General features: G+C 43.3%; 14 pseudogenes; all 14 read left to right on the top strand.

Moving 5' to 3' along the window:
• Positions 1-1,025: 1,025 nt before the first annotated feature.
• On the top strand, positions 1,026-1,289 carry LOC130287193 (U2 spliceosomal RNA; annotated as a pseudogene).
• A 1,467-nt stretch (positions 1,290-2,756) lies between these two features.
• On the top strand, positions 2,757-3,020 carry LOC130287192 (U2 spliceosomal RNA; annotated as a pseudogene).
• Positions 3,021-4,490: 1,470 nt separating this feature from the next.
• Positions 4,491-4,754, top strand: LOC130287191 (U2 spliceosomal RNA; annotated as a pseudogene).
• Positions 4,755-6,224: 1,470 nt separating this feature from the next.
• LOC130287190 (U2 spliceosomal RNA) lies at positions 6,225-6,488 on the top strand (annotated as a pseudogene).
• A 1,470-nt stretch (positions 6,489-7,958) lies between these two features.
• LOC130287189 (U2 spliceosomal RNA) lies at positions 7,959-8,222 on the top strand (annotated as a pseudogene).
• Positions 8,223-9,692: 1,470 nt separating this feature from the next.
• LOC130288098 (U2 spliceosomal RNA) lies at positions 9,693-9,957 on the top strand (annotated as a pseudogene).
• A 1,470-nt stretch (positions 9,958-11,427) lies between these two features.
• LOC130288097 (U2 spliceosomal RNA) lies at positions 11,428-11,692 on the top strand (annotated as a pseudogene).
• Positions 11,693-13,162: 1,470 nt separating this feature from the next.
• LOC130287188 (U2 spliceosomal RNA) lies at positions 13,163-13,426 on the top strand (annotated as a pseudogene).
• A 1,476-nt stretch (positions 13,427-14,902) lies between these two features.
• Positions 14,903-15,166, top strand: LOC130287186 (U2 spliceosomal RNA; annotated as a pseudogene).
• A 1,473-nt stretch (positions 15,167-16,639) lies between these two features.
• LOC130287185 (U2 spliceosomal RNA) lies at positions 16,640-16,903 on the top strand (annotated as a pseudogene).
• A 1,488-nt stretch (positions 16,904-18,391) lies between these two features.
• Positions 18,392-18,655, top strand: LOC130287184 (U2 spliceosomal RNA; annotated as a pseudogene).
• A 1,477-nt stretch (positions 18,656-20,132) lies between these two features.
• On the top strand, positions 20,133-20,396 carry LOC130287183 (U2 spliceosomal RNA; annotated as a pseudogene).
• A 1,461-nt stretch (positions 20,397-21,857) lies between these two features.
• Positions 21,858-22,121, top strand: LOC130287182 (U2 spliceosomal RNA; annotated as a pseudogene).
• A 1,474-nt stretch (positions 22,122-23,595) lies between these two features.
• LOC130287181 (U2 spliceosomal RNA) lies at positions 23,596-23,859 on the top strand (annotated as a pseudogene).
• The last annotated feature ends 933 nt before the right edge of the window (positions 23,860-24,792 follow it).

The following is a 24,792-nucleotide window of genomic DNA, read 5'->3' as shown; positions in this document are numbered from 1 at the left end:
GGTGGTATTGGAAAGGCATTAGTGCTATGACAGGGTCTGAAGAAGAAGAAGAAGAAGAAGAAGAAGAAGAAGACGGAAAAAAATATATATAAAAAGAAAAAGAGAGAGAGAGAGAGAGACTGACTTAGTGAGCGAGTGAGTGAGAGAGTGAGAGTGAGTGAGAGTGAATGAGTGAGTGAGTGATTGAGTGAGTGAGTGAGTGAGTGAGAACAAATGAGTTAAAGCAAGTGAGTGAGAGAGATCGAATGAATGAAAGTCTGAATGACAGAAAGAAAAAAGGATGAAGAAAGAAGCATGAAGAAAAAAAAATGTATATGGAGTTGCTGACATGAGTGCAATCTACAAAGCCGTTGAGGCTGATCCTCATGGGAGGATTATTGCACCAGGACCCTTAGCACTTTTAAAATGCCATTCAATGCCACGGGCTAGATGTAAACTGCAGATGACCATGTTGTGGTAGTTACCATGGATACCCAAGTGATGTGTGAGCTAACACATAGGCCCAACAGATTCCAAGAAGGCCAGAATCACCAGCGGCACCACCATCGATTGTCAGGTCACCCGGATTCAGCAAATACCAGAGTCCAAAATGATGCAGGTTTATACTGTTAATTTTCAGTTTATCGTTAAAGTTGGTGTTATTCCATGTCGGAAGGGACGCAGCTACAGCCAGTGGGGTAACTAGAGACAGGCAGGCAGCTATGTGCAACAAAGGTAGGCGTGTTGTTTTCATATGCAGATCTGAAATATTGTCTTATATGCAAGAGGAGGAGTGATGGGGGTTCAGGCAAAAGCCAGGCTATGGATTGCATTGCTAAATGCTCCATCAGAGTGCAATGGTCGCCTGTCCTTTTTTTAAGTGATGATGTGGGTTTAGCCTGTGCTGTATGTATGTATGGGTGGCTGACTGCCACCCACCCAGAAAGTGTATGGGAGGCTGGTTGGCTGCCAGCCTTCCTTCCATTCCTATGAGTAATGTGAGTGCTCATGAAGGGGACATGGTTGGGTCCACCCCTTTCCCGGTTATCCCCTCTAGGCCTTTTGGCTTAGATCAAGTGTAAAAAAAGAAAGGATCTTGCGACAGATCGCATCCTGAGGCACGTTTTTTTTTGTGTGAATACTTGCACTTGGGTGACTTGTGAGCACATACTGATACATACGTTCCCTATCTGGGGACCATAAATTAAATGGATTTTTGAGAAAGGGAGCTGATTTGGAAGCTTGCTTCTGTCGCCCTATGCATTGACCCGATGTGGCAGTATCTTCGGGTAGTGAACAGTGCACCACCCCATTCCAGTGTTAAACAAGAAAGATTCTCATTTAATCCTCCGTGGGTGAGAATTTGAGTTTGAGAATTGGAGACCAAAATGATGAGTTGCACTGACTGGTTTATGAACGTCTATTCATTTAGCGTTTTAATGACCATGTTTGCACACTGATTGGTGTAAAAAAATAAAATAAAACTAAATAATAATAATCTAGCACACCTGTGCAGGTTTGACATGACATGACAGGTAGCTGTCTTGTGGGTGGTGCTGAATCCTGTTAAATGACATGAGGGTCTCATGCCTATACACAAGGGTGTGTCATTGCTGTTGCTTGACCATGCATTGGTTTCTGTGGTCAGTGAATGATAAAAACAAAATTTACCATCCATTGATGGATGGGAAATCCGCCATGAGGCATTTGTTTTTAGAAACTGCTGCTCACAACCAATGTTGCAATGGAGTGTCTCCATCTGCTGGTGGTATTGGAAAGGCATTAGTGCTATGACAGGGTCTGAAGAAGAAGAAGAAGAAGAAGACGGAAAAAAATATATATAAAAAGAAAAAGAGAGAGAGAGAGAGAGACTGACTTAGTGAGCGAGTGAGTGAGAGAGTGAGAGTGAGTGAGAGTGAATGAGTGAGTGAGTGATTGAGTGAGTGAGTGAGTGAGTGAGAACAAATGAGTTAAAGCAAGTGAGTGAGAGAGATCGAATGAATGAAAGTCTGAATGACAGAAAGAAAAAAGGATGAAGAAAGAAGCATGAAGAAAAAAAAATGTATATGGAGTTGCTGACATGAGTGCAATCTACAAAGCCGTTGAGGCTGATCCTCATGGGAGGATTATTGCACCAGGACCCTTAGCACTTTTAAAATGCCATTCAATGCCACGGGCTAGATGTAAACTGCAGATGACCATGTTGTGGTAGTTACCATGGATACCCAAGTGATGTGTGAGCTAACACATAGGCCCAACAGATTCCAAGAAGGCCAGAATCACCAGCGGCACCACCATCGATTGTCAGGTCACCCGGATTCAGCAAATACCAGAGTCCAAAATGATGCAGGTTTATACTGTTAATTTTCAGTTTATCGTTACAGTTGGTGTTATTCCATGTCGGAAGGGACGCAGCTACAGCCAGTGGGGTAACTAGAGACAGGCAGGCAGCTATGTGCAACAAAGGTAGGCGTGTTGTTTTCATATGCAGATCTGAAATATTGTCTTATATGCAAGAGGAGGAGTGATGGGGGTTCAGGCAAAAGCCAGGCTATGGATTGCATTGCTAAATGCTCCATCAGAGTGCAATGGTCGCCTGTCCTTTTTTTAAGTGATGATGTGGGTTTAGCCTGTGCTGTATGTATGTATGGGTGGCTGACTGCCACCCACCCAGAAAGTGTATGGGAGGCTGGTTGGCTGCCAGCCTTCCTTCCATTCCTATGAGTAATGTGAGTGCTCATGAAGGGGACATGGTTGGGTCCACCCCTTTCCCGGTTATCCCCTCTAGGCCTTTTGGCTTAGATCAAGTGTAAAAAAAGAAAGGATCTTGCGACAGATCGCATCCTGAGGCACGTTTTTTTTTGTGTGAATACTTGCACTTGGGTGACTTGTGAGCACATACTGATACATACGTTCCCTATCTGGGGACCATAAATTAAATGGATTTTTGAGAAAGGGAGCTGATTTGGAAGCTTGCTTCTGTCGCCCTATGCATTGACCCGATGTGGCAGTATCTTCGGGTAGTGAACAGTGCACCACCCCATTCCAGTGTTAAACAAGAAAGATTCTCATTTAATCCTCCGTGGGTGAGAATTTGAGTTTGAGAATTGGAGACCAAAATGATGAGTTGCACTGACTGGTTTATGAACGTCTATTCATTTAGCGTTTTAATGACCATGTTTGCACACTGATTGGTGTAAAAAAATAAAATAAAACTAAATAATAATAATCTAGCACACCTGTGCAGGTTTGACATGACATGACAGGTAGCTGTCTTGTGGGTGGTGCTGAATCCTGTTAAATGACATGAGGGTCTCATGCCTATACACAAGGGTGTGTCATTGCTGTTGCTTGACCATGCATTGGTTTCTGTGGTCAGTGAATGATAAAAACAAAATTTACCATCCATTGATGGATGGGAAATCCGCCATGAGGCATTTGTTTTTAGAAACTGCTGCTCACAACCAATGTTGCAATGGAGTGTCTCCATCTGCTGGTGGTATTGGAAAGGCATTAGTGCTATGACAGGGTCTGAAGAAGAAGAAGAAGAAGAAGAAGACGGAAAAAAATATATATAAAAAGAAAAAGAGAGAGAGAGAGAGAGACTGACTTAGTGAGCGAGTGAGTGAGAGAGTGAGAGTGAGTGAGAGTGAATGAGTGAGTGAGTGATTGAGTGAGTGAGTGAGTGAGTGAGAACAAATGAGTTAAAGCAAGTGAGTGAGAGAGATCGAATGAATGAAAGTCTGAATGACAGAAAGAAAAAAGGATGAAGAAAGAAGCATGAAGAAAAAAAAATGTATATGGAGTTGCTGACATGAGTGCAATCTACAAAGCCGTTGAGGCTGATCCTCATGGGAGGATTATTGCACCAGGACCCTTAGCACTTTTAAAATGCCATTCAATGCCACGGGCTAGATGTAAACTGCAGATGACCATGTTGTGGTAGTTACCATGGATACCCAAGTGATGTGTGAGCTAACACATAGGCCCAACAGATTCCAAGAAGGCCAGAATCACCAGCGGCACCACCATCGATTGTCAGGTCACCCGGATTCAGCAAATACCAGAGTCCAAAATGATGCAGGTTTATACTGTTAATTTTCAGTTTATCGTTACAGTTGGTGTTATTCCATGTCGGAAGGGACGCAGCTACAGCCAGTGGGGTAACTAGAGACAGGCAGGCAGCTATGTGCAACAAAGGTAGGCGTGTTGTTTTCATATGCAGATCTGAAATATTGTCTTATATGCAAGAGGAGGAGTGATGGGGGTTCAGGCAAAAGCCAGGCTATGGATTGCATTGCTAAATGCTCCATCAGAGTGCAATGGTCGCCTGTCCTTTTTTTAAGTGATGATGTGGGTTTAGCCTGTGCTGTATGTATGTATGGGTGGCTGACTGCCACCCACCCAGAAAGTGTATGGGAGGCTGGTTGGCTGCCAGCCTTCCTTCCATTCCTATGAGTAATGTGAGTGCTCATGAAGGGGACATGGTTGGGTCCACCCCTTTCCCGGTTATCCCCTCTAGGCCTTTTGGCTTAGATCAAGTGTAAAAAAAGAAAGGATCTTGCGACAGATCGCATCCTGAGGCACGTTTTTTTTTGTGTGAATACTTGCACTTGGGTGACTTGTGAGCACATACTGATACATACGTTCCCTATCTGGGGACCATAAATTAAATGGATTTTTGAGAAAGGGAGCTGATTTGGAAGCTTGCTTCTGTCGCCCTATGCATTGACCCGATGTGGCAGTATCTTCGGGTAGTGAACAGTGCACCACCCCATTCCAGTGTTAAACAAGAAAGATTCTCATTTAATCCTCCGTGGGTGAGAATTTGAGTTTGAGAATTGGAGACCAAAATGATGAGTTGCACTGACTGGTTTATGAACGTCTATTCATTTAGCGTTTTAATGACCATGTTTGCACACTGATTGGTGTAAAAAAATAAAATAAAACTAAATAATAATAATCTAGCACACCTGTGCAGGTTTGACATGACATGACAGGTAGCTGTCTTGTGGGTGGTGCTGAATCCTGTTAAATGACATGAGGGTCTCATGCCTATACACAAGGGTGTGTCATTGCTGTTGCTTGACCATGCATTGGTTTCTGTGGTCAGTGAATGATAAAAACAAAATTTACCATCCATTGATGGATGGGAAATCCGCCATGAGGCATTTGTTTTTAGAAACTGCTGCTCACAACCAATGTTGCAATGGAGTGTCTCCATCTGCTGGTGGTATTGGAAAGGCATTAGTGCTATGACAGGGTCTGAAGAAGAAGAAGAAGAAGAAGAAGAAGAAGACGGAAAAAAATATATATAAAAAGAAAAAGAGAGAGAGAGACTGACTTAGTGAGCGAGTGAGTGAGAGAGTGAGAGTGAGTGAGAGTGAATGAGTGAGTGAGTGATTGAGTGAGTGAGTGAGTGAGTGAGAACAAATGAGTTAAAGCAAGTGAGTGAGAGAGATCGAATGAATGAAAGTCTGAATGACAGAAAGAAAAAAGGATGAAGAAAGAAGCATGAAGAAAAAAAAATGTATATGGAGTTGCTGACATGAGTGCAATCTACAAAGCCGTTGAGGCTGATCCTCATGGGAGGATTATTGCACCAGGACCCTTAGCACTTTTAAAATGCCATTCAATGCCACGGGCTAGATGTAAACTGCAGATGACCATGTTGTGGTAGTTACCATGGATACCCAAGTGATGTGTGAGCTAACACATAGGCCCAACAGATTCCAAGAAGGCCAGAATCACCAGCGGCACCACCATCGATTGTCAGGTCACCCGGATTCAGCAAATACCAGAGTCCAAAATGATGCAGGTTTATACTGTTAATTTTCAGTTTATCGTTACAGTTGGTGTTATTCCATGTCGGAAGGGACGCAGCTACAGCCAGTGGGGTAACTAGAGACAGGCAGGCAGCTATGTGCAACAAAGGTAGGCGTGTTGTTTTCATATGCAGATCTGAAATATTGTCTTATATGCAAGAGGAGGAGTGATGGGGGTTCAGGCAAAAGCCAGGCTATGGATTGCATTGCTAAATGCTCCATCAGAGTGCAATGGTCGCCTGTCCTTTTTTTAAGTGATGATGTGGGTTTAGCCTGTGCTGTATGTATGTATGGGTGGCTGACTGCCACCCACCCAGAAAGTGTATGGGAGGCTGGTTGGCTGCCAGCCTTCCTTCCATTCCTATGAGTAATGTGAGTGCTCATGAAGGGGACATGGTTGGGTCCACCCCTTTCCCGGTTATCCCCTCTAGGCCTTTTGGCTTAGATCAAGTGTAAAAAAAGAAAGGATCTTGCGACAGATCGCATCCTGAGGCACGTTTTTTTTTGTGTGAATACTTGCACTTGGGTGACTTGTGAGCACATACTGATACATACGTTCCCTATCTGGGGACCATAAATTAAATGGATTTTTGAGAAAGGGAGCTGATTTGGAAGCTTGCTTCTGTCGCCCTATGCATTGACCCGATGTGGCAGTATCTTCGGGTAGTGAACAGTGCACCACCCCATTCCAGTGTTAAACAAGAAAGATTCTCATTTAATCCTCCGTGGGTGAGAATTTGAGTTTGAGAATTGGAGACCAAAATGATGAGTTGCACTGACTGGTTTATGAACGTCTATTCATTTAGCGTTTTAATGACCATGTTTGCACACTGATTGGTGTAAAAAAATAAAATAAAACTAAATAATAATAATCTAGCACACCTGTGCAGGTTTGACATGACATGACAGGTAGCTGTCTTGTGGGTGGTGCTGAATCCTGTTAAATGACATGAGGGTCTCATGCCTATACACAAGGGTGTGTCATTGCTGTTGCTTGACCATGCATTGGTTTCTGTGGTCAGTGAATGATAAAAACAAAATTTACCATCCATTGATGGATGGGAAATCCGCCATGAGGCATTTGTTTTTAGAAACTGCTGCTCACAACCAATGTTGCAATGGAGTGTCTCCATCTGCTGGTGGTATTGGAAAGGCATTAGTGCTATGACAGGGTCTGAAGAAGAAGAAGAAGAAGAAGAAGACGGAAAAAAATATATATAAAAAGAAAAAGAGAGAGAGAGAGAGAGACTGACTTAGTGAGCGAGTGAGTGAGAGAGTGAGAGTGAGTGAGAGTGAATGAGTGAGTGAGTGATTGAGTGAGTGAGTGAGTGAGTGAGAACAAATGAGTTAAAGCAAGTGAGTGAGAGAGATCGAATGAATGAAAGTCTGAATGACAGAAAGAAAAAAGGATGAAGAAAGAAGCATGAAGAAAAAAAAATGTATATGGAGTTGCTGACATGAGTGCAATCTACAAAGCCGTTGAGGCTGATCCTCATGGGAGGATTATTGCACCAGGACCCTTAGCACTTTTAAAATGCCATTCAATGCCACGGGCTAGATGTAAACTGCAGATGACCATGTTGTGGTAGTTACCATGGATACCCAAGTGATGTGTGAGCTAACACATAGGCCCAACAGATTCCAAGAAGGCCAGAATCACCAGCGGCACCACCATCGATTGTCAGGTCACCCGGATTCAGCAAATACCAGAGTCCAAAATGATGCAGGTTTATACTGTTAATTTTCAGTTTATCGTTACAGTTGGTGTTATTCCATGTCGGAAGGGACGCAGCTACAGCCAGTGGGGTAACTAGAGACAGGCAGGCAGCTATGTGCAACAAAGGTAGGCGTGTTGTTTTCATATGCAGATCTGAAATATTGTCTTATATGCAAGAGGAGGAGTGATGGGGGTTCAGGCAAAAGCCAGGCTATGGATTGCATTGCTAAATGCTCCATCAGAGTGCAATGGTCGCCTGTCCTTTTTTTAAGTGATGATGTGGGTTTAGCCTGTGCTGTATGTATGTATGGGTGGCTGACTGCCACCCACCCAGAAAGTGTATGGGAGGCTGGTTGGCTGCCAGCCTTCCTTCCATTCCTATGAGTAATGTGAGTGCTCATGAAGGGGACATGGTTGGGTCCACCCCTTTCCCGGTTATCCCCTCTAGGCCTTTTGGCTTAGATCAAGTGTAAAAAAAGAAAGGATCTTGCGACAGATCGCATCCTGAGGCACGTTTTTTTTTGTGTGAATACTTGCACTTGGGTGACTTGTGAGCACATACTGATACATACGTTCCCTATCTGGGGACCATAAATTAAATGGATTTTTGAGAAAGGGAGCTGATTTGGAAGCTTGCTTCTGTCGCCCTATGCATTGACCCGATGTGGCAGTATCTTCGGGTAGTGAACAGTGCACCACCCCATTCCAGTGTTAAACAAGAAAGATTCTCATTTAATCCTCCGTGGGTGAGAATTTGAGTTTGAGAATTGGAGACCAAAATGATGAGTTGCACTGACTGGTTTATGAACGTCTATTCATTTAGCGTTTTAATGACCATGTTTGCACACTGATTGGTGTAAAAAAATAAAATAAAACTAAATAATAATAATCTAGCACACCTGTGCAGGTTTGACATGACATGACAGGTAGCTGTCTTGTGGGTGGTGCTGAATCCTGTTAAATGACATGAGGGTCTCATGCCTATACACAAGGGTGTGTCATTGCTGTTGCTTGACCATGCATTGGTTTCTGTGGTCAGTGAATGATAAAAACAAAATTTACCATCCATTGATGGATGGGAAATCCGCCATGAGGCATTTGTTTTTAGAAACTGCTGCTCACAACCAATGTTGCAATGGAGTGTCTCCATCTGCTGGTGGTATTGGAAAGGCATTAGTGCTATGACAGGGTCTGAAGAAGAAGAAGAAGAAGAAGAAGACGGAAAAAAATATATATAAAAAGAAAAAGAGAGAGAGAGAGAGAGACTGACTTAGTGAGCGAGTGAGTGAGAGAGTGAGAGTGAGTGAGAGTGAATGAGTGAGTGAGTGATTGAGTGAGTGAGTGAGTGAGTGAGAACAAATGAGTTAAAGCAAGTGAGTGAGAGAGATCGAATGAATGAAAGTCTGAATGACAGAAAGAAAAAAGGATGAAGAAAGAAGCATGAAGAAAAAAAAATGTATATGGAGTTGCTGACATGAGTGCAATCTACAAAGCCGTTGAGGCTGATCCTCATGGGAGGATTATTGCACCAGGACCCTTAGCACTTTTAAAATGCCATTCAATGCCACGGGCTAGATGTAAACTGCAGATGACCATGTTGTGGTAGTTACCATGGATACCCAAGTGATGTGTGAGCTAACACATAGGCCCAACAGATTCCAAGAAGGCCAGAATCACCAGCGGCACCACCATCGATTGTCAGGTCACCCGGATTCAGCAAATACCAGAGTCCAAAATGATGCAGGTTTATACTGTTAATTTTCAGTTTATCGTTACAGTTGGTGTTATTCCATGTCGGAAGGGACGCAGCTACAGCCAGTGGGGTAACTAGAGACAGGCAGGCAGCTATGTGCAACAAAGGTAGGCGTGTTGTTTTCATATGCAGATCTGAAATATTGTCTTATATGCAAGAGGAGGAGTGATGGGGGTTCAGGCAAAAGCCAGGCTATGGATTGCATTGCTAAATGCTCCATCAGAGTGCAATGGTCGCCTGTCCTTTTTTTAAGTGATGATGTGGGTTTAGCCTGTGCTGTATGTATGTATGGGTGGCTGACTGCCACCCACCCAGAAAGTGTATGGGAGGCTGGTTGGCTGCCAGCCTTCCTTCCATTCCTATGAGTAATGTGAGTGCTCATGAAGGGGACATGGTTGGGTCCACCCCTTTCCCGGTTATCCCCTCTAGGCCTTTTGGCTTAGATCAAGTGTAAAAAAAGAAAGGATCTTGCGACAGATCGCATCCTGAGGCACGTTTTTTTTTTGTGTGAATACTTGCACTTGGGTGACTTGTGAGCACATACTGATACATACGTTCCCTATCTGGGGACCATAAATTAAATGGATTTTTGAGAAAGGGAGCTGATTTGGAAGCTTGCTTCTGTCGCCCTATGCATTGACCCGATGTGGCAGTATCTTCGGGTAGTGAACAGTGCACCACCCCATTCCAGTGTTAAACAAGAAAGATTCTCATTTAATCCTCCGTGGGTGAGAATTTGAGTTTGAGAATTGGAGACCAAAATGATGAGTTGCACTGACTGGTTTATGAACGTCTATTCATTTAGCGTTTTAATGACCATGTTTGCACACTGATTGGTGTAAAAAAATAAAATAAAACTAAATAATAATAATCTAGCACACCTGTGCAGGTTTGACATGACATGACAGGTAGCTGTCTTGTGGGTGGTGCTGAATCCTGTTAAATGACATGAGGGTCTCATGCCTATACACAAGGGTGTGTCATTGCTGTTGCTTGACCATGCATTGGTTTCTGTGGTCAGTGAATGATAAAAACAAAATTTACCATCCATTGATGGATGGGAAATCCGCCATGAGGCATTTGTTTTTAGAAACTGCTGCTCACAACCAATGTTGCAATGGAGTGTCTCCATCTGCTGGTGGTATTGGAAAGGCATTAGTGCTATGACAGGGTCTGAAGAAGAAGAAGAAGAAGAAGAAGAAGAAGACGGAAAAAAATATATATAAAAAGAAAAAGAGAGAGAGAGACTGACTTAGTGAGCGAGTGAGTGAGAGAGTGAGAGTGAGTGAGAGTGAATGAGTGAGTGAGTGATTGAGTGAGTGAGTGAGTGAGTGAGAACAAATGAGTTAAAGCAAGTGAGTGAGAGAGATCGAATGAATGAAAGTCTGAATGACAGAAAGAAAAAAGGATGAAGAAAGAAGCATGAAGAAAAAAAAATGTATATGGAGTTGCTGACATGAGTGCAATCTACAAAGCCGTTGAGGCTGATCCTCATGGGAGGATTATTGCACCAGGACCCTTAGCACTTTTAAAATGCCATTCAATGCCACGGGCTAGATGTAAACTGCAGATGACCATGTTGTGGTAGTTACCATGGATACCCAAGTGATGTGTGAGCTAACACATAGGCCCAACAGATTCCAAGAAGGCCAGAATCACCAGCGGCACCACCATCGATTGTCAGGTCACCCGGATTCAGCAAATACCAGAGTCCAAAATGATGCAGGTTTATACTGTTAATTTTCAGTTTATCGTTACAGTTGGTGTTATTCCATGTCGGAAGGGACGCAGCTACAGCCAGTGGGGTAACTAGAGACAGGCAGGCAGCTATGTGCAACAAAGGTAGGCGTGTTGTTTTCATATGCAGATCTGAAATATTGTCTTATATGCAAGAGGAGGAGTGATGGGGGTTCAGGCAAAAGCCAGGCTATGGATTGCATTGCTAAATGCTCCATCAGAGTGCAATGGTCGCCTGTCCTTTTTTTAAGTGATGATGTGGGTTTAGCCTGTGCTGTATGTATGTATGGGTGGCTGACTGCCACCCACCCAGAAAGTGTATGGGAGGCTGGTTGGCTGCCAGCCTTCCTTCCATTCCTATGAGTAATGTGAGTGCTCATGAAGGGGACATGGTTGGGTCCACCCCTTTCCCGGTTATCCCCTCTAGGCCTTTTGGCTTAGATCAAGTGTAAAAAAAGAAAGGATCTTGCGACAGATCGCATCCTGAGGCACGTTTTTTTTTTGTGTGAATACTTGCACTTGGGTGACTTGTGAGCACATACTGATACATACGTTCCCTATCTGGGGACCATAAATTAAATGGATTTTTGAGAAAGGGAGCTGATTTGGAAGCTTGCTTCTGTCGCCCTATGCATTGACCCGATGTGGCAGTATCTTCGGGTAGTGAACAGTGCACCACCCCATTCCAGTGTTAAACAAGAAAGATTCTCATTTAATCCTCCGTGGGTGAGAATTTGAGTTTGAGAATTGGAGACCAAAATGATGAGTTGCACTGACTGGTTTATGAACGTCTATTCATTTAGCGTTTTAATGACCATGTTTGCACACTGATTGGTGTAAAAAAATAAAATAAAACTAAATAATAATAATCTAGCACACCTGTGCAGGTTTGACATGACATGACAGGTAGCTGTCTTGTGGGTGGTGCTGAATCCTGTTAAATGACATGAGGGTCTCATGCCTATACACAAGGGTGTGTCATTGCTGTTGCTTGACCATGCATTGGTTTCTGTGGTCAGTGAATGATAAAAACAAAATTTACCATCCATTGATGGATGGGAAATCCGCCATGAGGCATTTGTTTTTAGAAACTGCTGCTCACAACCAATGTTGCAATGGAGTGTCTCCATCTGCTGGTGGTATTGGAAAGGCATTAGTGCTATGACAGGGTCTGAAGAAGAAGAAGAAGAAGAAGAAGAAGAAGACGGAAAAAAATATATATAAAAAGAAAAAGAGAGAGAGAGACTGACTTAGTGAGCGAGTGAGTGAGAGAGTGAGAGTGAGTGAGAGTGAATGAGTGAGTGAGTGATTGAGTGAGTGAGTGAGTGAGTGAGAACAAATGAGTTAAAGCAAGTGAGTGAGAGAGATCGAATGAATGAAAGTCTGAATGACAGAAAGAAAAAAGGATGAAGAAAGAAGCATGAAGAAAAAAAAATGTATATGGAGTTGCTGACATGAGTGCAATCTACAAAGCCGTTGAGGCTGATCCTCATGGGAGGATTATTGCACCAGGACCCTTAGCACTTTTAAAATGCCATTCAATGCCACGGGCTAGATGTAAACTGCAGATGACCATGTTGTGGTAGTTACCATGGATACCCAAGTGATGTGTGAGCTAACACATAGGCCCAACAGATTCCAAGAAGGCCAGAATCACCAGCGGCACCACCATCGATTGTCAGGTCACCCGGATTCAGCAAATACCAGAGTCCAAAATGATGCAGGTTTATACTGTTAATTTTCAGTTTATCGTTACAGTTGGTGTTATTCCATGTCGGAAGGGACGCAGCTACAGCCAGTGGGGTAACTAGAGACAGGCAGGCAGCTATGTGCAACAAAGGTAGGCGTGTTGTTTTCATATGCAGATCTGAAATATTGTCTTATATGCAAGAGGAGGAGTGATGGGGGTTCAGGCAAAAGCCAGGCTATGGATTGCATTGCTAAATGCTCCATCAGAGTGCAATGGTCGCCTGTCCTTTTTTTAAGTGATGATGTGGGTTTAGCCTGTGCTGTATGTATGTATGGGTGGCTGACTGCCACCCACCCAGAAAGTGTATGGGAGGCTGGTTGGCTGCCAGCCTTCCTTCCATTCCTATGAGTAATGTGAGTGCTCATGAAGGGGACATGGTTGGGTCCACCCCTTTCCCGGTTATCCCCTCTAGGCCTTTTGGCTTAGATCAAGTGTAAAAAAAGAAAGGATCTTGCGACAGATCGCATCCTGAGGCACGTTTTTTTTTGTGTGAATACTTGCACTTGGGTGACTTGTGAGCACATACTGATACATACGTTCCCTATCTGGGGACCATAAATTAAATGGATTTTTGAGAAAGGGAGCTGATTTGGAAGCTTGCTTCTGTCGCCCTATGCATTGACCCGATGTGGCAGTATCTTCGGGTAGTGAACAGTGCACCACCCCATTCCAGTGTTAAACAAGAAAGATTCTCATTTAATCCTCCGTGGGTGAGAATTTGAGTTTGAGAATTGGAGACCAAAATGATGAGTTGCACTGACTGGTTTATGAACGTCTATTCATTTAGCGTTTTAATGACCATGTTTGCACACTGATTGGTGTAAAAAAATAAAATAAAACTAAATAATAATAATCTAGCACACCTGTGCAGGTTTGACATGACATGACAGGTAGCTGTCTTGTGGGTGGTGCTGAATCCTGTTAAATGACATGAGGGTCTCATGCCTATACACAAGGGTGTGTCATTGCTGTTGCTTGACCATGCATTGGTTTCTGTGGTCAGTGAATGATAAAAACAAAATTTACCATCCATTGATGGATGGGAAATCCGCCATGAGGCATTTGTTTTTAGAAACTGCTGCTCACAACCAATGTTGCAATGGAGTGTCTCCATCTGCTGGTGGTATTGGAAAGGCATTAGTGCTATGACAGGGTCTGAAGAAGAAGAAGAAGAAGAAGAAGAAGAAGACGGAAAAAAATATATATAAAAAGAAAAAGAGAGAGAGAGAGAGAGACTGACTTAGTGAGCGAGTGAGTGAGAGAGTGAGAGTGAGTGAGAGTGAATGAGTGAGTGAGTGATTGAGTGAGTGAGTGAGTGAGTGAGAACAAATGAGTTAAAGCAAGTGAGTGAGAGAGATCGAATGAATGAAAGTCTGAATGACAGAAAGAAAAAAGGATGAAGAAAGAAGCATGAAGAAAAAAAAATGTATATGGAGTTGCTGACATGAGTGCAATCTACAAAGCCGTTGAGGCTGATCCTCATGGGAGGATTATTGCACCAGGACCCTTAGCACTTTTAAAATGCCATTCAATGCCACGGGCTAGATGTAAACTGCAGATGACCATGTTGTGGTAGTTACCATGGATACCCAAGTGATGTGTGAGCTAACACATAGGCCCAACAGATTCCAAGAAGGCCAGAATCACCAGCGGCACCACCATCGATTGTCAGGTCACCCGGATTCAGCAAATACCAGAGTCCAAAATGATGCAGGTTTATACTGTTAATTTTCAGTTTATCGTTACAGTTGGTGTTATTCCATGTCGGAAGGGACGCAGCTACAGCCAGTGGGGTAACTAGAGACAGGCAGGCAGCTATGTGCAACAAAGGTAGGCGTGTTGTTTTCATATGCAGATCTGAAATATTGTCTTATATGCAAGAGGAGGAGTGATGGGGGTTCAGGCAAAAGCCAGGCTATGGATTGCATTGCTAAATGCTCCATCAGAGTGCAATGGTCGCCTGTCCTTTTTTTAAGTGATGATGTGGGTTTAGCCTGTGCTGTATGTATGTATGGGTGGCTGACTGCCACCCACCCAGAAAGTGTATGGGAGGCTGGTTGGCTGCCAGCCTTCCTTCCATTCCTATGAGTAATGTGAGTGCTCATGAAGGGGACATGGTTGGGTCCACCCCTTTCCCGGTTATCCCCTCTAGGCCTTTTGGCTTAGATCAAGTGTAAAAAAAGAAAGGATCTTGCGACAGATCGCATCCTGAGGCACGTTTTTTTTTGTGTGAATACTTGCACTTGGGTGACTTGTGAGCACATACTGATACATACGTTCCCTATCTGGGGACCATAAATTAAATGGATTTTTGAGAAAGGGAGCTGATTTGGAAGCTTGCTTCTGTCGCCCTATGCATTGACCCGATGTGGCAGTATCTTCGGGTAGTGAACAGTGCACCACCCCATTCCAGTGTTAAACAAGAAAGATTCTCATTTAATCCTCCGTGGGTGAGAATTTGAGTTTGAGAATTGGAGACCAAAATGATGAGTTGCACTGACTGGTTTATGAACGTCTATTCATTTAGTGTTTTAATGACCATGTTTGCACACTGATTGGTGTAAAAAAATAAAATAAAACTAAATAATAATAATCTAGCACACCTGTGCAGGTTTGACATGACATGACAGGTAGCTGTCTTGTGGGTGGTGCTGAATCCTGTTAAATGACATGAGGGTCTCATGCCTATACACAAGGGTGTGTCATTGCTGTTGCTTGACCATGCATTGGTTTCTGTGGTCAGTGAATGATAAAAACAAAATTTACCATCCATTGATGGATGGGAAATCCGCCATGAGGCATTTGTTTTTAGAAACTGCTGCTCACAACCAATGTTGCAATGGAGTGTCTCCATCTGCTGGTGGTATTGGAAAGGCATTAGTGCTATGACAGGGTCTGAAGAAGAAGAAGAAGAAGAAGAAGAAGACGGAAAAAAATATATATAAAAAGAAAAAGAGAGAGAGAGAGAGAGACTGACTTAGTGAGCGAGTGAGTGAGAGAGTGAGAGTGAGTGAGAGTGAATGAGTGAGTGAGTGATTGAGTGAGTGAGTGAGTGAGTGAGAACAAATGAGTTAAAGCAAGTGAGTGAGAGAGATCGAATGAATGAAAGTCTGAATGACAGAAAGAAAAAAGGATGAAGAAAGAAGCATGAAGAAAAAAAAATGTATATGGAGTTGCTGACATGAGTGCAATCTACAAAGCCGTTGAGGCTGATCCTCATGGGAGGATTATTGCACCAGGACCCTTAGCACTTTTAAAATGCCATTCAATGCCACGGGCTAGATGTAAACTGCAGATGACCATGTTGTGGTAGTTACCATGGATACCCAAGTGATGTGTGAGCTAACACATAGGCCCAACAGATTCCAAGAAGGCCAGAATCACCAGCGGCACCACCATCGATTGTCAGGTCACCCGGATTCAGCAAATACCAGAGTCCAAAATGATGCAGGTTTATACTGTTAATTTTCAGTTTATCGTTACAGTTGGTGTTATTCCATGTCGGAAGGGACGCAGCTACAGCCAGTGGGGTAACTAGAGACAGGCAGGCAGCTATGTGCAACAAAGGTAGGCGTGTTGTTTTCATATGCAGATCTGAAATATTGTCTTATATGCAAGAGGAGGAGTGATGGGGGTTCAGGCAAAAGCCAGGCTATGGATTGCATTGCTAAATGCTCCATCAGAGTGCAATGGTCGCCTGTCCTTTTTTTAAGTGATGATGTGGGTTTAGCCTGTGCTGTATGTATGTATGGGTGGCTGACTGCCACCCACCCAGAAAGTGTATGGGAGGCTGGTTGGCTGCCAGCCTTCCTTCCATTCCTATGAGTAATGTGAGTGCTCATGAAGGGGACATGGTTGGGTCCACCCCTTTCCCGGTTATCCCCTCTAGGCCTTTTGGCTTAGATCAAGTGTAAAAAAAGAAAGGATCTTGCGACAGATCGCATCCTGAGGCACGTTTTTTTTTGTGTGAATACTTGCACTTGGGTGACTTGTGAGCACATACTGATACATACGTTCCCTATCTGGGGACCATAAATTAAATGGATTTTTGAGAAAGGGAGCTGATTTGGAAGCTTGCTTCTGTCGCCCTATGCATTGACCCGATGTGGCAGTATCTTCGGGTAGTGAACAGTGCACCACCCCATTCCAGTGTTAAACAAGAAAGATTCTCATTTAATCCTCCGTGGGTGAGAATTTGAGTTTGAGAATTGGAGACCAAAATGATGAGTTGCACTGACTGGTTTATGAACGTCTATTCATTTAGCGTTTTAATGACCATGTTTGCACACTGATTGGTGTAAAAAAATAAAATAAAACTAAATAATAATAATCTAGCACACCTGTGCAGGTTTGACATGACATGACAGGTAGCTGTCTTGTGGGTGGTGCTGAATCCTGTTAAATGACATGAGGGTCTCATGCCTATACACAAGGGTGTGTCATTGCTGTTGCTTGACCATGCATTGGTTTCTGTGGTCAGTGAATGATAAAAACAAAATTTACCATCCATTGATGGATGGGAAATCCGCCATGAGGCATTTGTTTTTAGAAACTGCTGCTCACAACCAATGTTGCAATGGAGTGTCTCCATCTGCTGGTGGTATTGGAAAGGCATTAGTGCTATGACAGGGTCTGAAGAAGAAGAAGAAGAAGAAGAAGAAGAAGAAGAAGAAGAAGACGGAAAAAAATATATATAAAAAGAAAAAGAGAGAGAGAGAGAGAGACTGACTTAGTGAGCGAGTGAGTGAGAGAGTGAGAGTGAGTGAGAGTGAATGAGTGAGTGAGTGATTGAGTGAGTGAGTGAGTGAGTGAGAACAAATGAGTTAAAGCAAGTGAGTGAGAGAGATCGAATGAATGAAAGTCTGAATGACAGAAAGAAAAAAGGATGAAGAAAGAAGCATGAAGAAAAAAAAATGTATATGGAGTTGCTGACATGAGTGCAATCTACAAAGCCGTTGAGGCTGATCCTCATGGGAGGATTATTGCACCAGGACCCTTAGCACTTTTAAAATGCCATTCAATGCCACGGGCTAGATGTAAACTGCAGATGACCATGTTGTGGTAGTTACCATGGATACCCAAGTGATGTGTGAGCTAACACATAGGCCCAACAGATTCCAAGAAGGCCAGAATCACCAGCGGCACCACCATCGATTGTCAGGTCACCCGGATTCAGCAAATACCAGAGTCCAAAATGATGCAGGTTTATACTGTTAATTTTCAGTTTATCGTTACAGTTGGTGTTATTCCATGTCGGAAGGGACGCAGCTACAGCCAGTGGGGTAACTAGAGACAGGCAGGCAGCTATGTGCAACAAAGGTAGGCGTGTTGTTTTCATATGCAGATCTGAAATATTGTCTTATATGCAAGAGGAGGAGTGATGGGGGTTCAGGCAAAAGCCAGGCTATGGATTGCATTGCTAAATGCTCCATCAGAGTGCAATGGTCGCCTGTCCTTTTTTTAAGTGATGATGTGGGTTTAGCCTGTGCTGTATGTATGTATGGGTGGCTGACTGCCACCCACCCAGAAAGTGTATGGGAGGCTGGTTGGCTGCCAGCCTTCCTTCCATTCCTATGAGTAATGTGAGTGCTCATGAAGGGGACATGGTTGGGTCCACCCCTTTCCCGGTTATCCCCTCTAGGCCTTTTGGCTTAGATCAAGTGTAAAAAAAGAAAGGATCTTGCGACAGATCGCATCCTGAGGCACGTTTTTTTTTGTGTGAATACTTGCACTTGGGTGACTTGTGAGCACATACTGATACATACGTTCCCTATCTGGGGACCATAAATTAAATGGATTTTTGAGAAAGGGAGCTGATTTGGAAGCTTGCTTCTGTCGCCCTATGCATTGACCCGATGTGGCAGTATCTTCGGGTAGTGAACAGTGCACCACCCCATTCCAGTGTTAAACAAGAAAGATTCTCATTTAATCCTCCGTGGGTGAGAATTTGAGTTTGAGAATTGGAGACCAAAATGATGAGTTGCACTGACTGGTTTATGAACGTCTATTCATTTAGCGTTTTAATGACCATGTTTGCACACTGATTGGTGTAAAAAAATAAAATAAAACTAAATAATAATAATCTAGCACACCTGTGCAGGTTTGACATGACATGACAGGTAGCTGTCTTGTGGGTGGTGCTGAATCCTGTTAAATGACATGAGGGTCTCATGCCTATACACAAGGGTGTGTCATTGCTGTTGCTTGACCATGCATTGGTTTCTGTGGTCAGTGAATGATAAAAACAAAATTTACCATCCATTGATGGATGGGAAATCCGCCATGAGGCATTTGTTTTTAGAAACTGCTGCTCACAACCAATGTTGCAATGGAGTGTCTCCATCTGCTGGTGGTATTGGAAAGGCATTAGTGCTATGACAGGGTCTGAAGAAGAAGAAGAAGAAGAAGAAGAAGAAGAAGACGGAAAAAAATATATATAAAAAGAAAAAGAGAGAGAGAGAGAGAGAGACTGACTTAGTGAGCGAGTGAGTGAGAGTGAGTGAGAGTGAATGAGTGAGTGAGTGATTGAGTGAGTGAGTGAGTGAGTGAGTGAGAACAAATGAGTTAAAGCAAGTGAGTGAGAGAGATCGAATGAATGAAAGTCTGAATGACAGAAAGAAAAAAGGATGAAGAAAGAAGCATGAAGAAAAAAAAATGTATATGGAGTTGCTGACATGAGTGCAATCTACAAAGCCGTTGAGGCTGATCCTCATGGGAGGATTATTGCACCAGGACCCTTAGCACTTTTAAAATGCCATTCAATGCCACGGGCTAGATGTAAACTGCAGATGACCATGTTGTGGTAGTTACCATGGATACCCAAGTGATGTGTGAGCTAACACATAGGCCCAACAGATTCCAAGAAGGCCAGAATCACCAGCGGCACCACCATCGATTGTCAGGTCACCCGGATTCAGCAAATACCAGAGTCCAAAATGATGCAGGTTTATACTGTTAATTTTCAGTTTATCGTTACAGTTGGTGTTATTCCATGTCGGAAGGGACGCAGCTACAGCCAGTGGGGTAACTAGAGACAGGCAGGCAGCTATGTGCAACAAAGGTAGGCGTGTTGTTTTCATATGCAGATCTGAAATATTGTCTTATATGCAAGAGGAGGAGTGATGGGGGTTCAGGCAAAAGCCAGGCTATGGATTGCATTGCTAAATGCTCCATCAGAGTGCAATGGTCGCCTGTCCTTTTTTTAAGTGATGATGTGGGTTTAGCCTGTGCTGTATGTATGTATGGGTGGCTGACTGCCACCCACCCAGAAAGTGTATGGGAGGCTGGTTGGCTGCCAGCCTTCCTTCCATTCCTATGAGTAATGTGAGTGCTCATGAAGGGGACATGGTTGGGTCCACCCCTTTCCCGGTTATCCCCTCTAGGCCTTTTGGCTTAGATCAAGTGTAAAAAAAGAAAGGATCTTGCGACAGATCGCATCCTGAGGCACGTTTTTTTTTGTGTGAATACTTGCACTTGGGTGACTTGTGAGCACATACTGATACATACGTTCCCTATCTGGGGACCATAAATTAAATGGATTTTTGAGAAAGGGAGCTGATTTGGAAGCTTGCTTCTGTCGCCCTATGCATTGACCCGATGTGGCAGTATCTTCGGGTAGTGAACAGTGCACCACCCCATTCCAGTGTTAAACAAGAAAGATTCTCATTTAATCCTCCGTGGGTGAGAATTTGAGTTTGAGAATTGGAGACCAAAATGATGAGTTGCACTGACTGGTTTATGAACGTCTATTCATTTAGCGTTTTAATGACCATGTTTGCACACTGATTGGTGTAAAAAAATAAAATAAAACTAAATAATAATAATCTAGCACACCTGTGCAGGTTTGACATGACATGACAGGTAGCTGTCTTGTGGGTGGTGCTGAATCCTGTTAAATGACATGAGGGTCTCATGCCTATACACAAGGGTGTGTCATTGCTGTTGCTTGACCATGCATTGGTTTCTGTGGTCAGTGAATGATAAAAACAAAATTTACCATCCATTGATGGATGGGAAATCCGCCATGAGGCATTTGTTTTTAGAAACTGCTGCTCACAACCAATGTTGCAATGGAGTGTCTCCATCTGCTGGTGGTATTGGAAAGGCATTAGTGCTATGACAGGGTCTGAAGAAGAAGAAGAAGAAGAAGAAGAAGACGGAAAAAAATATATATAAAAAGAAAAAGAGAGAGAGAGAGAGAGACTGACTTAGTGAGCGAGTGAGTGAGAGAGTGAGAGTGAGTGAGAGTGAATGAGTGAGTGAGTGATTGAGTGAGTGAGAACAAATGAGTTAAAGCAAGTGAGTGAGAGAGATCGAATGAATGAAAGTCTGAATGACAGAAAGAAAAAAGGATGAAGAAAGAAGCATGAAGAAAAAAAAATGTATATGGAGTTGCTGACATGAGTGCAATCTACAAAGCCGTTGAGGCTGATCCTCATGGGAGGATTATTGCACCAGGACCCTTAGCACTTTTAAAATGCCATTCAATGCCACGGGCTAGATGTAAACTGCAGATGACCATGTTGTGGTAGTTACCATGGATACCCAAGTGATGTGTGAGCTAACACATAGGCCCAACAGATTCCAAGAAGGCCAGAATCACCAGCGGCACCACCATCGATTGTCAGGTCACCCGGATTCAGCAAATACCAGAGTCCAAAATGATGCAGGTTTATACTGTTAATTTTCAGTTTATCGTTACAGTTGGTGTTATTCCATGTCGGAAGGGACGCAGCTACAGCCAGTGGGGTAACTAGAGACAGGCAGGCAGCTATGTGCAACAAAGGTAGGCGTGTTGTTTTCATATGCAGATCTGAAATATTGTCTTATATGCAAGAGGAGGAGTGATGGGGGTTCAGGCAAAAGCCAGGCTATGGATTGCATTGCTAAATGCTCCATCAGAGTGCAATGGTCGCCTGTCCTTTTTTTAAGTGATGATGTGGGTTTAGCCTGTGCTGTATGTATGTATGGGTGGCTGACTGCCACCCACCCAGAAAGTGTATGGGAGGCTGGTTGGCTGCCAGCCTTCCTTCCATTCCTATGAGTAATGTGAGTGCTCATGAAGGGGACATGGTTGGGTCCACCCCTTTCCCGGTTATCCCCTCTAGGCCTTTTGGCTTAGATCAAGTGTAAAAAAAGAAAGGATCTTGCGACAGATCGCATCCTGAGGCACGTTTTTTTTTGTGTGAATACTTGCACTTGGGTGACTTGTGAGCACATACTGATACATACGTTCCCTATCTGGGGACCATAAATTAAATGGATTTTTGAGAAAGGGAGCTGATTTGGAAGCTTGCTTCTGTCGCCCTATGCATTGACCCGATGTGGCAGTATCTTCGGGTAGTGAACAGTGCACCACCCCATTCCAGTGTTAAACAAGAAAGATTCTCATTTAATCCTCCGTGGGTGAGAATTTGAGTTTGAGAATTGGAGACCAAAATGATGAGTTGCACTGACTGGTTTATGAACGTCTATTCATTTAGCGTTTTAATGACCATGTTTGCACACTGATTGGTGTAAAAAAATAAAATAAAACTAAATAATAATAATCTAGCACACCTGTGCAGGTTTGACATGACATGACAGGTAGCAGTCTTGTGGGTGGTGCTGAATCCTGTTAAATGACATGAGGGTCTCATGCCTATACACAAGGGTGTGTCATTGCTGTTGCTTGACCATGCATTGGTTTCTGTGGTCAGTGAATGATAAAAACAAAATTTACCATCCATTGATGGATGGGAAATCCGCCATGAGGCATTTGTTTTTAGAAACTGCTGCTCACAACCAATGTTGCAATGGAGTGTCTCCATCTGCTGGTGGTATTGGAAAGGCATTAGTGCTATGACAGGGTCTGAAGAAGAAGAAGAAGAAGAAGAAGACGGAAAAAAATATATATAAAAAGAAAAAGAGAGAGAGAGAGAGAGACTGACTTAGTGAGCGAGTGAGTGAGAGAGTGAGAGTGAGTGAGAGTGAATGAGTGAGTGAGTGATTGAGTGAGTGAGTGAGTGAGTGAGTGAGAACAAATGAGTTAAAGCAAGTGAGTGAGAGAGATCGAATGAATGAAAGTCTGAATGACAGAAAGAAAAAAGGATGAAGAAAGAAGCATGAAGAAAAAAAAATGTATATGGAGTTGCTGACATGAGTGCAATCTACAAAGCCGTTGAGGCTGATCCTCATGGGAGAATTATTGCACCAGGACCCTTAGCACTTTTAAAATGCCATTCAATGCCACGGGCTAGATGTAAACTGCAGATGACCATGTTGTGGTAGTTACCATGGATACCCAAGTGATGTGTGAGCTAACACATAGGCCCAACAGATTCCAAGAAGGCCAGAATCACCAGCGGCACCACCATCGATTGTCAGGTCACCCGGATTCAGCAAATACCAGAGTCCAAAATGATGCAGGTTTATACTGTTAATTTTCAGTTTATCGTTACAGTTGGTGTTATTCCATGTCGGAAGGGACGCAGCTACAGCCAGTGGGGTAACTAGAGACAGGCAGGCAGCTATGTGCAACAAAGGTAGGCGTGTTGTTTTCATATGCAGATCTGAAATATTGTCTTATATGCAAGAGGAGGAGTGATGGGGGTTCAGGCAAAAGCCAGGCTATGGATTGCATTGCTAAATGCTCCATCAGAGTGCAATGGTCGCCTGTCCTTTTTTTAAGTGATGATGTGGGTTTAGCCTGTGCTGTATGTATGTATGGGTGGCTGACTGCCACCCACCCAGAAAGTGTATGGGAGGCTGGTTGGCTGCCAGCCTTCCTTCCATTCCTATGAGTAATGTGAGTGCTCATGAAGGGGACATGGTTGGGTCCACCCCTTTCCCGGTTATCCCCTCTAGGCCTTTTGGCTTAGATCAAGTGTAAAAAAAGAAAGGATCTTGCGACAGATCGCATCCTGAGGCACGTTTTTTTTTGTGTGAATACTTGCACTTGGGTGACTTGTGAGCACATACTGATACATACGTTCCCTATCTGGGGACCATAAATTAAATGGATTTTTGAGAAAGGGAGCTGATTTGGAAGCTTGCTTCTGTCGCCCTATGCATTGACCCGATGTGGCAGTATCTTCGGGTAGTGAACAGTGCACCACCCCATTCCAGTGTTAAACAAGAAAGATTCTCATTTAATCCTCCGTGGGTGAGAATTTGAGTTTGAGAATTGGAGACCAAAATGATGAGTTGCACTGACTGGTTTATGAACGTCTATTCATTTAGCGTTTTAATGACCATGTTTGCACACTGATTGGTGTAAAAAAATAAAATAAAACTAAATAATAATAATCTAGCACACCTGTGCAGGTTTGACATGACATGACAGGTAGCTGTCTTGTGGGTGGTGCTGAATCCTGTTAAATGACATGAGGGTCTCATGCCTATACACAAGGGTGTGTCATTGCTGTTGCTTGACCATGCATTGGTTTCTGTGGTCAGTGAATGATAAAAACAAAATTTACCATCCATTGATGGATGGGAAATCCGCCATGAGGCATTTGTTTTTAGAAACTGCTGCTCACAACCAATGTTGCAATGGAGTGTCTCCATCTGCTGGTGGTATTGGAAAGGCATTAGTGCTATGACAGGGTCTGAAGAAGAAGAAGAAGAAGAAGACGGAAAAAAATATATATAAAAAGAAAAAGAGAGAGAGAGAGAGAGACTGACTTAGTGAGCGAGTGAGCGAGAGAGTGAGAGTGAGTGAGAGTGAATGAGTGAGTGAGTGAGTGATTGAGTGAGTGAGTGAGTGAGTGAGTGAGAACAAATGAGTTAAAGCAAGTGAGTGAGAGAGATCGAATGAATGAAAGTATGAATGACAGAAAGAAAAAAGGATGAAGAAAGAAGCATGAAGAAAAAAAAATGTATATGGAGTTGCTGACATGAGTGCAATCTACAAAGCCGTTGAGGCTGATCCTCATGGGAGGATTATTGCACCAGGACCCTTAGCACTTTTAAAATGCCATTCAATGCCACGGGCTAGATGTAAACTGCAGATGACCATGTTGTGGTAGTTACCATGGATACCCAAGTGATG

This window comes from Hyla sarda, chromosome 8, assembly GCF_029499605.1.
Source record: "Hyla sarda isolate aHylSar1 chromosome 8, aHylSar1.hap1, whole genome shotgun sequence".
NCBI classification, from domain to species: Eukaryota; Metazoa; Chordata; class Amphibia; order Anura; family Hylidae; genus Hyla; species Hyla sarda.
This window is presented reverse-complemented; position numbering and strand designations above follow the sequence as displayed.